This window comes from Mustelus asterias, chromosome 16 (assembly GCF_964213995.1).
Source record: "Mustelus asterias chromosome 16, sMusAst1.hap1.1, whole genome shotgun sequence".
Taxonomy (NCBI): domain Eukaryota; kingdom Metazoa; phylum Chordata; class Chondrichthyes; order Carcharhiniformes; family Triakidae; genus Mustelus; species Mustelus asterias.
Genome location: NC_135816.1, coordinates 31,275,108 through 31,288,622, shown reverse-complemented (window position 1 = coordinate 31,288,622; position 13,515 = coordinate 31,275,108). Strand labels below are relative to the sequence as shown.

The following is a 13,515-nucleotide window of genomic DNA, read 5'->3' as shown; positions in this document are numbered from 1 at the left end:
CACATTCAAATCCTTTTAATCAATTAATTAATTCAGACTAATCCTGACATCTGTTCATTTTAACATCCAATTAATGCTAAATTGATTCTCAGGTTTTTGCCTTCATGGCTATATATGGAAAACTATTTTGCATATTCATCATTATTTGTGTGAAGAATGTCCTGACATCAGTCCTAAACGGACATTTTATTGTTTTAATTTATTTCTACCTGGTTTATTTTCAGTTTCAAGGTTCATTTTTCCCTTTTACACCGGAATTGTCTACATTTCTGAGGGTGGCACACAGTGGTTCGCACCGCTGCCTCACAGCACCGGGTTCAATTCCGGCCTCGGTCACTGTGTGGAGTTTGCAAGTTCTTCTCGTGTCTGCGTGGGTTTTCTCTGGGTGCTCCGATTTCCTCCCACAATCCAAAAATGTGCGGGTTAGGTTGATTGGCTATGCTAAATTAACCCAAGATTCAGAGGGATTAGCAGGGCAAATATGAGGGGTTATGGGAATAGGTGCCTGGGTGGGATTGTGGTCGGTGCAGACTCGATGGGCCGAATGACCTCCTTCTGCACTGTAGGGATTCTATGATATTAGAGATCATCCTTGTGGCACTTCTCCGGTGCTCGAATATATCTCTCGTTTCTTTGTTATCAGAATTGCTCCGTTATTCAGGACGCACTTCAACTAGATTACTATCAAGTTTGATCACTATGACTTTTTTCTCTATTATGTTAGCTATGTAATTCAATATTGCATTGCCTTTGCTGCGTGCTGCTCTGCATTGGTTGGCCATGTTTCATGTTAAGTCCACTAAGACTTTTAGGCTTCATTCAATTTCATCCTGAGCTATTTCATCACCATCCATGGAGTATTGTACACCTGTCATCTATTTTCCTTCCGATGTGTAACATTTCAGACGTGTCCACATTAAATTTTATCTGCCGTTGTTCTGCACACATACATTGTGTCCAACTGATTGTGTAAATTTTGAGCTGCTTCTTCTGATTCCTCCTATGATTTCTTATCATCTTCAAATTTGAACGTTTTCTGAATCCAGGTCATTTATATAAGTTAGAAACTGTAGTGGTCCTATTATGGAGACCAAGGTACTCCACTTAATGTTTAAAACAAATCTGACATAACTCCTTCAACAATAACTGTTTCCTTTTCTTCAGCCAATTCTTATCCATTTGCAGGATTCACCCTGAACTCTTACAACCTTGAATTTAACTGTGTGCCTTTACCAAAAACCATTTGGAAATCTTGGCAGACCACATAATTGTTTTTCATTTGTTCATGGAATGTGGATATTGCTGGCAAGATCAGGAATAATTGCAAACCCCTAATTTCCTTGACATGGTGATAGTGAGCCTTCCCACAGTCAACATTTGGGTATTTCTTTCTCAAGAAAGTCAAGAGACTTTGTTCAGCCAAAGAATTCCCCACAGTATGTGTGTTCATTGTTGATGACTAGATTGTTATTATGTCATGCACAGTACAAGCATGAGGATATTGGATATTATGGACCCAGATCATAATTTGTGAAAGTGGCCTCAAAACCAACCAACATGTGATAATGGGGATTTAAACTGTGGTAAGTTTGTGGGCCAATATTTAGTTGAACATAGGCCTGAATATGGGTACTTTGCAGCTACCTGTAATGTTTGAACATCTCATTGTTTAAGAAGCATATAAGGAACATTGGGTTCTAGACTATTGGGGTGGAATAATACAAGCGGTGGACAGCACTGCACCCCCACCAACCTGAAACCATGTTGGTGTGAAGCTGACTGGCTCCATGCCAACCAACCACTGCAGCAATAAAGTACTGCAGGGCTCATTAATGAGGGTTGAGTGGGATGTCTGCTCCTCATTGGATGGTAGTCCCACCCTCTGGAGCTGCAGATCATTGTAGGTGAAGATGAGGGAGTTAATGTGAGTTTGAGTGAGAACATGAGAGCTGACAATCTGGAGGAAGGGATGATGGGAATGACGTTTTGGTGGCAATCTCTGTGAATGAGGAGTTGTTTGATATAGAAGCTAAGAGGAGGGAAGAAAGGCACTCTTAGTCTAAAGTATCACCAGGAAGTTTGGGAGGGCTATAAGGGATAAAATAGTTAAATTTAACTTAACTTGCCAGACAAAAAAGCATCTGGATTGATTGGAGTACTGGTGCTACCTAGACTACTCTCCATTGGCCTGAATAAGGGGTAAAGTGAGGCAGGATGGAAAACACAGGATTGCACCCAATCTCTTCCGAACAGACAGAATTAAAATTGCCATCATAACTTCACTCGGTTGCCTTCAAGGTCACAAATCTGCTGTTATTCACCTCCACACTGATGAGGGAAAATGTTCTAGGTACTTAAAATTCTAGGTTCTTTGTAAATTTCATAAAAGGAAAAGATACGTTATCCAACATTTAAAGAATTGAAAATTTGTACCTTGAGAAATTTCCACAGCCGAAGACCTAATGTATTGACAGCTGCTCTTAGAATCGCAATAACCTTGTATCTGATCTAATTGATGAGCAGTTACAGGTTAAAGGATGGTTAAATGGTTGTCTTGACCCGCAGCTTGAAAAATCTACTTGAGTTACAATCCATCTTGCCCCTTGTGTGCCACACAGAGATGAAAATATAAACATGATCTAAATGCAAGTCCTTTGGCCATTCTTTTCTGTGATAGCTGTCACTATAAGTATCAGTTAAGCTGTCATCAATATACCTTTCACCTGTCATGTACATTAAACTTTTCCCCGCCGCTGGGGGTGGAAGTTGAGAATAAGTGCTTCTTTTGTAGTATATGCAACACCAGTGAAGTAAAGCATGATGTGTCTGAAGTCAGTGTGCCTTTCATTTGTGAGAGTTTAAGAGCTTGCAGAACTAATGAAAAAGAATAAGATCTGCACCAATAACCACATTAAATGTTCATGGCTATCATTTTAAACTGGCTTCTCTTTTGGTTTGGTAACATCCAGCACTATGAGCACTGTCCGTACTATGGCATACACAATGTGAGACTATTGACACACAGTAGCATAGAGCATTGGAGTTTTTACAGTGACGCAGTGATATACAACATTTGAAACTATACAATGACACAGTGCAAATTGCCTAATGATAAAAGTTAAAGTTTATTTATTAGTCACAAATAAGGCTTACATTAACACTGCAATGAAGTTACTGTAAAATTCCCTATTCGCCACACTCTGGTGCCTGTTCGGGTCAATGCACCTAACCAGCACGTCTTTTAAACTGTGGGAGAAAACCAGAGCACCTGGAGGAAACCCACGCAGACACGAGGAGAATGTGCAAACTCCACACAGACAGTGATCCAAGTTGGGAATCAAACCCGGGTCTCTGGCGCTGTGAGGCAGCAGTGCTAACCATTGTGCTACCGTGCCACCCTACACAGTAAAGTAAATAAGTAACTAAGGGGAGTTGATTTAGCTCAGTTGGTTTGTGATGCGGAGTGATGCAATAGCATCGGTTCAATTCCTGTACCATGTGAAGTAATTTATGAAGGGCCACCTTCTCAACCTTGCCCCTCGCCTGAGATGTGGAGATCCTCAGATTAAATCACCACCAGTCACCTCTCTCCCTCAGAAGGGAGAGGAGCCTATGACCATCTGGGATTGTGACGTCTTTACATTATGTAATTTAAATAATTACTTTACACCAAATTCACGGCAACCATCGAGGTCAATGTAAATAACAATTGTGAGAGAAGGAAAACAGATTGCTAATTTGCTTTCACCTGCCATTGCATCAAGTCAAAATTACTCCCTAGGCCCATGAAGAAAAGATGACAACAAAAATTTATACTTATATAGCACCATTCAGATAAGAAAATATCTTGAGACAATTAACAAAAAAAACTGAACATCGGCTGAATTACAAACATTATTTTCCTGTGAGAATGAAATGAAAATGTATTGTTAATGCTTCTAAAAAGCCCTTAATAAACCAAGGGAATGGCTGATATAAGGCTATTGTCCTTGTGCAGTGTCATCTCGAATTTGCATGAGTAAAATATGCTGACGGCACATCACCAATTGTTCAAGGTCATTGCACTGAGATCCAGGTCAGCCTTGCAGGGAAGGCTTGCTCTCTTAATGGCATTGTTTATACAAAGCTTACAGGCGTGGTCTCTGTGTCTCTGCTGAATGGAATAGGCATTAGATTTATTAGTTTATCGAATTGCAGTATCAATTCAGAGATTAAATATTTCATTTACTCGACTGAGAAACAATAAATTTAACTTCATCGAACAAAGTTGTCCATCTTTTCTCTTACCAACACAAACTTACATTTAATTTCTGAAGAAATTGTCTTTCCATTGCCATCTTTATTCAAGCTGGTGACCATGGTTAACAATATCATTTCAGTTAATGTGCTACATCTTGTGAATATGTGTGTTTGGAAATTTTTTAAGCTGCATTTTTGGGCCTGAAGTAGGTCCCTAATATGGAGGGCGCAACCCAACTGAGAGTCCCAAGGCCTATCCAAAATTAATCTTTGTTGTGCCACAGTTACACCTGAAAAGCAACTGCAATGAGGTCCAATTTCTAAACCCAGCGAGTACAATTCTCCCCAGTGGTGAAAATGCTAAAAACATAATCTTGTACATCAGTGATTCATACAGAGCAGAACGGCACCTAATTCAACCACTTCTCTGTATAGAATTGACAGATTAGCACTGTGACTGATACAAATCGACTCAACTACCTGGGAGGAACAATCTGTGCGCATTCCCTTTCCTTAACCCAGTAATTGCCCCACACTCCACTGAAAAGTGAACGTGTGCAAATGGCAGCAAAGAACATGACTAGTTTTAGATCTGTTGCTCTTGCAAACAACCTGATCAGTACTCATCAGGGTCACACTTGAAGGATAACAATTTAAGCAATGGATTGGAAAGTTACATTGTTCATTGAAACACATCCTGGCATTGGTTATCACGTTTAGAAGAGGAGAGGGGAAAGCACAGTAAGAATCTATCTTACAGAAGATTCACTCATAAAAATAATACAATTCATGGTCCCTTTATTAATAACAGTGTTTTATTAATAACAGAACTGAATTACAGTACTTTATTTCCCTTTTCCCCTTTATTATATTTCCTGTTAAGCCTGGAGGTACACATCTGGGTATACTAAACTAAATAGATTAACTATAAGCAGTTTCATAGAATCACAGAAATTTACAGCATAGAATAATGCCATTCAGCCCCATTGCGGTCCTACACTTTCTTTAACTGTTTCAGATAAATAGTCCAATGTCTAATTAGTAAAAAACAAATTTCATTTGACAGTCTCCGGTTAATCTAAAAAAACGGGGAAGAAGGCAGGCAGCAATGTATGTTTCAGAAGCGAATCAAAATTACGTTTTAAGAAATCAGGTAAAGCCCCAAAGCCTTAGTGCAACATCCACCAAGGTTGGAATTCTAGTTTTGTACAATGCAGTAAAATACACGAATCAACTACCAAAATCAGATAAAGTCCAATTAAAAAATGGATATGGGTAACAATCCTGGTGTGAAGGGTTAAAGTACAGATACTACTATTAATTTTAGTTACATTACTGTGGACACCCTCGTGGTTGAGTTTTAAAGAGTGTTCGGAAAACAAAGGTAATTTTAAGGGCTTTATATTTATATTGGTAAACATTAGAAATAAGGTATAGTTTTAAGTGTGTTTAATTTAATGTTTCTGTGCCGAGAGGGGTAAAATCAATAGTTAGATTCACGCTGGACAAAGATATTTGTATATGTGGGGATTGGTTCCAATTGTGTCTCTATTATGCTTACAGAAGATTACAGTGCAAACATAAACAGAAGTAAGTTGTTCTTTCGCAGTAGGGGCCATTTTTCAGTGGGAAGGGATTTCCTTTGTTCTTAGTTTTAGCTGGATATATTGATGTTGGAAACAGGACACTGGACAGTGAACATCTCCTAGCTCTGTCAGAAGAAAGACTGGACAGGATGGGAGCTGCAAAGAGGCAGGTTTTCTACGGAACCAATTACAGTCCAGATAACCAGGGAATTGGGACAGCAAAGAATGTCTCAAGACAGCTGAAGTTAAGAGATCAAAGACCATGATATGGTGCAGAAGAATTCAGGGAAGGATAAACAAAGTGTTCTGAGTTAAAGGGACAATTGCAGTAACCAGATTTAAAGTGGGACATTAGACTTTAGACATAGATGAAATGTTTGATGCCATTTTACTAGCCAAGGGAGTCGATAGTGAAAGCAATTGTGAACAGTTTGTACAGCAGTCAAGACAAAAAAAAATTCCAAAGGCGTTGGTGTTAAATCCTGGACTAGACTTGTTGTTAAAAGTTTTTAGAAAATCTGGACTGGATTTTGGAATGCAAACTACTAAGAGAAAGCATTATAATGAGAGAAGATTTTAAAGCGTGTTTTTGGGAGTGGAGTTTGGAAACTCTCATGTGACAATTATCTGGGGGGATTCTGAAGAGAAAACCACAGCCAGAGTGGACTGTGTGTATTTGACCACCGTCATCTTATGTGCTTAAAAGGGACTTTGTGGGTTAATGAGACAATTGTAGCTTAAGATATACTTTGTAACCCGTGTTAATCTTGAAACTTGCGTGTAATTGTTGAGCTATGGGGGAGTAAAGGAGTATTTTATAATAATCTAACTTTTAACGTTTAATAAATGTTTTTTCTTGTTGTTAAAATTAATTAGCGGTCATGTGACTCTATTCCTCCATGTTTTATAAAAAAACATAAAAGTTACAGTATTTTGAGCCAGGGTTTCATTCTGGAATCTTCCCATCCAGATTCTGCACATCCTTAATTGCCCCTGATAAGGTAGAATTTGTTGCAAATCCTTAATTGCCCTTGAGAAGGTAGTAGTGAGGCACAACCTTGAACCACTGCAGTCCATGTAGCATAGCTACACCCATAGTGTTGTTAGGAAGAGAGTTTCAAGATTTTGATCCAGCACCAGCGAAGGAGGAGTGATACCAAGTCAGGACTGTGTGTGATTTGGAACAAATGTTGCAGCTTGTTCAGATAAGTTTCTGGTCAATGGTAACCTCCAGGGTGTTGATAATGGGGATTCAATAATGGTTATGCTGCTGAATGTCAAAAGGAGATGGCTAGATCCTTTCCCGTTGGAGGTGTAATTGCCGATCATTGCGTGGTGTGAACGTTACTTGCCACTTCCCAGCCCAAGTCTGAATGTTGTCCAGGTCTTTTGCCATGTCAACACTGGCTGCTTCATTACCTGAGGAGTTGCAAATGGTACTAAACACTATGCAATCGTCAGCCAGCCTGTATGGCTAAGACCACCTTGCCAAGGAATAACATCAGAGGCCCTATGGCAGCAGGAACGTAACCAACATACCACCACTAAAAGCTACTTCCTTATCACAGAACCCACAGCCCGCCCACCCGGCTCCAACCTGCCATTCCAACACTGGGCACTGTTTCTGCACTGGAAAAGACCTTTGTGCGGCAAATTGGTACGAGTGGGGCCTTGCAGGGAACCTGGACCGCAGCTCTGGTGCATCCTAATCAATGATTCACATAATTGAAGACTGCCCCTTGACAAAATTCAGCAGAGGGTTCAAAGAGCTCCATTTAACCATTGCAGAACCTTGGTGAGTACTGCACACATCATTAATAATAATTAACAAACATCCCCATTCAGACCTTATGATGGAGGGAAGATCACTGATGAAGAAACTGAAGATGGTTAGACCTAGGACACTATATAAGACATTAAACCAAAGCCCTGTCTGTCCTCTTAGCTGGGTGTGGAAGCAGAATGGCACTATTTTAAAGAAAAGCAGGGGAGGTATCCCCTGTGTTCTGGCCAATATTTACTCCTCAATCAGCATTATAATTAAAAACACATTATCTGGTCAGTTCTGCACTGAGGGTGCTTGTTGTGACATATTGGTTGCCATGTTTCTTACATTACAACAGTGACTACACTTTAAAATTGGCTGTGCAGCATTTTGAGATGTATATCATGAATATCTGTACCAGATATTCTGGTACAGATCAATTGAAGCAACGCATGGTTTGTTTAAACATAAGGTGTCATTCTAAGAACAAATGAATTTTAGCCATAAAATAACAGATTTGGTCTGTAACATCTACAAAATAACATCCACAGATGTTACAGACCAACAACAAACTTTAAATATTAGTAGAATTAATAAAACCTTACAGATGGGCCCATGGTGTTCATTAAGGAGGCAACCACACCTTGCCTATAATTGACTCACATAGTTAAAGCTGTCAAGATGGACTACTGCTAAAAGTAGTTTGTTCTTAGAATGACACCATCATGTTTAAACAAATTATGCATTGCTAGTTAAACCCGCTTATTGCACGGGGGTGGCCGACTAAGTGTTAGGCATGGCATCCATGGCATTTTATTGACTTCAATCAGGCCATTGAGGTTGGCCTATTGGAGAATGAACTCCCTGATTAAGAATCGACCAAAATATTTCCCCGATTAAGGATCCAATTGGGGGGTCAATCAGGGGAGTCTTTGTCTTGTACTTAACCAGGAGTGTCAGTTCCTCTGGCACACCCTGAGCTGGACTGCTGACTGTTAGCACACTGCGTACTGCTGTTAGAGTTTGTAAATAAAGGGATTTTGGTGAAGGCACTTCTGCCTCCGAAGACTTATTACACCCCCTATCTTCCAACCTGCAGCTGGGAGGCTGTAAATACCAGCCCAAGGAAAGATGGCCAAAAGCTTGGCACAAAGGTATGTTTTAGGGAGCATCTTAAAGGAAAAAAGTGAGGCAATTTTCCAGAGCCTGGGACTTGGCAACTGAAAGTGTGTCAACCAATGATGGTGTGATTAAAACTAGGGATGCATAAGAGGCTGGAATTAGAGGAGCACAGCTATCTTACAGATTGTACAGCTGGAGGAGATTATAAACTTAGTGAGAGCAAGGAAAAATTTGACATGACAACAAGGATGAGAATTGGAAAATCAAGACTTTGCTTGACTGGAACAAATGTAGGCCAATGAGCAACGAGGTGATAGAGGAATGGGTGTGAGTGAAGACACAGGCTGCAGGGATTTGGATGATCTCAAGTTTACGAAAGGTAAAATATGGGAAAACAGCCAGAAGTGCATTGGAATAATTGGGTTTAGAGTCAATGAAGGCATGGTTGAAGGATTCAGTAGCAGATGGGCAAAGTCAGGTAATGTTACAGAGGTGGAAAAAGATAGCCTTAGTGCTGGCACAAATACGAGGTTGGAAGTGCATCTTGACGTCAAATGTGACACCAAACTTGCAAATAAACTCAGATGAGGGAGAGGAATGGTAAGCATTTAATGATAAATCATTAGATAGGAAATGGAGTTTCGACCAAAAACACTTGATTCAGTATTCCAGATATTTAACTGGAGGAAATTTCTGCTCTTCCAGTACAGGATGTTGTATAAGCAGACTAATAATTTATCAACAGTTGTGGAGTTGAGAGAGGTGGTGGTGAGGTAGAGCTAGGTGTTGTCAATTTACATGTAAAAACTAACATTGTGCTTTTGGATAATGTTGCTGAGACACAGCATGTGGATGAGAAATAGTAGCGGAGGATAAATCCTTGAGGCCACCAGCTGCAAAGATGTGGGAGCAGGAAGAGAAGTCATTGGAAGTGATTAGAGAGTTAAGAATGGAACTAGGTGAGAACAGTTCCACTCAGCTGGATGACAGTGAAGCGGCTTTGGAGGAGGATGGTGTACTCAAATGTGTCAAAGGCTCAGACAGTTCCAGAAGGACTTAAAAAATAAATACTGGCCAGGGCACTTAGGATAACTCTCTTCTTGCAAATAATGGCATGGAATCTTTTACATCCACCTGGAAGGCAGATGGAAAAAGCACATGGAATAATTTAACAGCAATGCAAAGATTACATATTGTTTTCAGGAAAAATCAAATGAACTGATGGACAAATCAATAAACCAACAATCCCTTAAAGGGACACAGCGAATTAGTTAATTGGGACAGGCCTTCCTCACCCCTAAAGATCTGTCATTCAAAGTTGCTCTGTATTCTGCCAGGAGAACATTTCATCAGCCCAGACAGCAAAGATTTGGGCCAGAATCTTACCACCGTTCATGCCAGTGGGATTTACATTGCAGCAGGAGCATGGCATGGACGGCAGGTAAGTTCACGCACTTGGACTTCGGAACCCAGACAACGGTTTGTAAATTTACATATATCAAATTGGGGAACGTTGGGGGAGACAGTTAACACTGATGAGGACGGCAAAATATTACAGGAGGATATTAATAAACTTACTGATTGGACAAATAATTGGCAATTGAAGTTCAACAGAGATAAATGTGAGGTTGTACATTTTGATAGGAAAATGAAGTCCATAATTACTTGGACAATGAGACTACAGGTGGGGAAGAAGAACAAAGACGTCTCAAATAAGCCAATCACTAAAAGTTGTGTCACAGGTCAGCAAGGCCATAAAGACACAAACCAAGCAATAGGCTTTATTACTAGAGGATAATATTGAAACTTATGCTAAACTTGTATCAAACCTTGGTTAGGAGTTCTGCGTGGAATTCTGGTCACCATATTTTAAAAAGGATAAAGATGCTCTGGAGATGATGCAGAGAGGATTTACAAGTATGATACCAGAAATGTTATGGATATGCATATCAGGAACAAATTGACAAGCTGGGGCTCTTCTCTTGAAAGAAAGCGGAAAAGCTATCTAACAGAGATCTTAAAATTATGAAAGGTTTTGATAGAGGAGATACTGAGAACTGTAAACTGTAAGTCTGCCAAGCGTGTGATGTCAGCATACTCTTCTGCATTGGTAAGACCTGGGCAAAGTATATTAAACAAGTCAAAAGACTGAACTGTCTCAAACATATCCTCAGCATCTCTTGTCTCTTTGGAGGACAAATAAGGTCTTGCAATGTGCAAATTCCACCAGCATACATTAATTGCTAAACCAATGACATCTGCGCTGACTCTGCCATGTTCTGGATGGACGATGGCCGTATACCTAAAGACCGTCCGTAAATTGCATCCATTCCTCCACTACAAGGACATCTTCAAGCGAGATGTGAAGATGGTGGAAATGGATGCTGTCAATCGGGAAACAATTGCTGACAGCCATGACCTAACTGTTTGGAAGAGCACTGGAAGAGGTGAGTAGAAATAAAAAACTCAGCTGGATGAGAGGAAGGAACTGAGAGAGAAGCCAGCGAATATTACACTTTCTGGATTCGCTGCCTTCCTTTGTGCAGTAAATGTAGGAGAGACTGCCAGGCCAGAGTGGGGCTCCTGTGCCACAACAGGTGATGCTTCACACAGAGTTGACCACCATGGCTCGAACCATCATCTTACCAGGTGCAAGGCTGTCACCACCACCACCAAAGAAAGATTCAGAGTGTTTCCTCATAACTAGCGGCCAACAATATAGGATAGTCATCAATATATCCAACAGGGAATTCAGCAGAAAGATTTTTACCCAAGGAGTGGTGAGAATGTGGAACTCGGTGCCATGGGGAGTGGTTGGACTTGAGGAGAAACTAAACAGACGTGAGGGACAAAGGAATGGATGATTACAGTGGTAGATTTAGATGAGGCAAGACAGGAGGAGGTTCAGTAGAATATAAACGCCGACATAAGCTGGTTGAGAAAGTTCTGGGCCGTTTACCCGAATAAGCCTCTCCAACATTTGACGCTTCGCGTCTTTAAAACTTCACAGGCGCCGCCCCATCGCTCTCGCTCTCTCTGTGCGCAGGCGCCGCGCCCTCGCCCGCGCGCTCTCTCTCTCTCTCTCTGTGCGCAGGCGCCGCGCCCTCGCCCGCGCGCTCTCTCTCTCTCTCTCTGCGCACAGGCGCCGCGCCCTCGCGCGCTCTCTCTCTCTGCGCGGAGGTGCCGCCCCCTCGCGCTCTCTCACTCTGCGTGCAGACGCCGCCCCCTCGCGCTTCGCGCTCTCTCTCTCTCACGCGCAGGCGCCGCCCCCTCGCGCTCTCTCTCTCTCTCTCTCTGCACGCAGGCGCCGTCCCCTCGCTCTCTCTGCGTGCAGGCGCCGCCCCCTCGCGCTCTCTCTCTCTCTCTGCGCGCAGGCGCCGCCCCCTCGCGCTCTCTCTCACACTCTCTCTCTCTCTGCGCGCAGGCACCGCCCCCTCGCGCTTCGCGCTCTCTCTCTAACGCGCAGGCGCCGCCCTGATCTTCCCCCCCACCAACTCTGCGCGCAGGGGCCGCCCCCTCATTCTCTCTCTCTCTCTCACGCGCAGCCGCATCCCTCCCACTCCGCGCAGGCGCTCTTCGCTCGCCGCCTGGGCCCCGCGCATGTGCAGTTTGCTCTCTGGGCCAGTGCCTCTGCTGCTGTGTCGTTCGGTTGGAGATTGCTGTCTACTGGATCCCTTCCCCCCTCCAGTCGGTGTGTGCTCTTGAGCGGTACGTGTGGGCCTGTAACACTGGCGAAAGGTGGAAACCTTGGCTATAACATGTTGCGGGGGAGGGGAGAGAAGGGAAATTAGTGCCTTGCTCTGGAATGTTGCAGAACAAAATTTTTATTTGAAAGGCCGGGGCCATGAGTAAGTAGATGGCATCGTGTTCAGGCAGGTCTTTCTCAGGGTCCCTTCCCTCAGCCTCGAGGTTGAATCCATGGAGGAGCAGAGCGGGTTAAGGGTATTAGATATTTCCGCAGTAGGGATCAATGTGTTCAGCTGGCTGGGCTTTATTGTATGGCGGCTGGAGTGTGACCTTTAAGAGCACGCAAGGTTGGGACGCTGACAGCTATTGCACATCTCTTGGCCAGAGGCTTTGTAGCGTTGCTTTTGACTAGTGCCGCGTTTGCCAGTACACCTCATTGCTGCTGTATTTATAAAACCTGCCTTTGAGTTTAACGATTTACAATTTATTTTACTTTTATTTCGAACTCTACTTGTAATTATGCAGTTCGTCTATACCTAGTGTATGTGCTTTTGAAACATGCAGACGAAAAGTCCTGCCAGCTTGTAAGTAGCTCCCCAGATGTGTGGGTTGGGTTAGAATGGCATTAGCAATTGTGCATGTCTGAATTTCTTTTGAGGTGATTGTACAAAAACTAAAAATGCTGCTCATCGAGAACACGCTTTGGAAAGCAAATATTTTCACACCCGCATTAGCCCTATTATGGGTGATGGGTCCCAAGGCTGATCAGTACAGATAATATTTTTTTCCTCTGGTATTTTTAAGTCAATTTGTGATCAAGGTTTCCAATGGCTTTCATCTAGACATTTTAGCTGGACTTCATTCCTGGGAGTATAAATGTGAGGAATGCTGCTCAGTGCAGCATTCATAATATCATTGGACATGACCTTCATGGAGAGTGCTGTCCCCCAAATGTCGGCCTTAGTTTGCAGTGTTGAAATAGAGAATATACGTGAGAAAAATATCAAGCATCAGTATCAATATGCATATCCATTTAATGCTTTAGGATTGTTTAACATATCAGTATAATTTATTTTAATTTGGAAATGTAGTCTACATTGGTTATTTGCAATGTTG

At 42.1% G+C, this 13,515-nt stretch overlaps 1 protein-coding gene across 1 annotated transcript in view; it reads left to right on the top strand.

Moving 5' to 3' along the window:
* The first annotated feature begins 12,281 nt into the window (after positions 1 to 12,281).
* vdac1 (voltage-dependent anion channel 1) overlaps positions 12,282 to 13,515 on the top strand; it is a 32,854-nt gene continuing 31,620 nt past the window's right edge. Inside the window, exon 1 of the mRNA XM_078230835.1 lies at positions 12,282 to 12,420. The gene's annotated coding sequence lies outside the window, so the exon portion shown is untranslated. The remainder of the gene's footprint in view (positions 12,421 to 13,515) is intronic.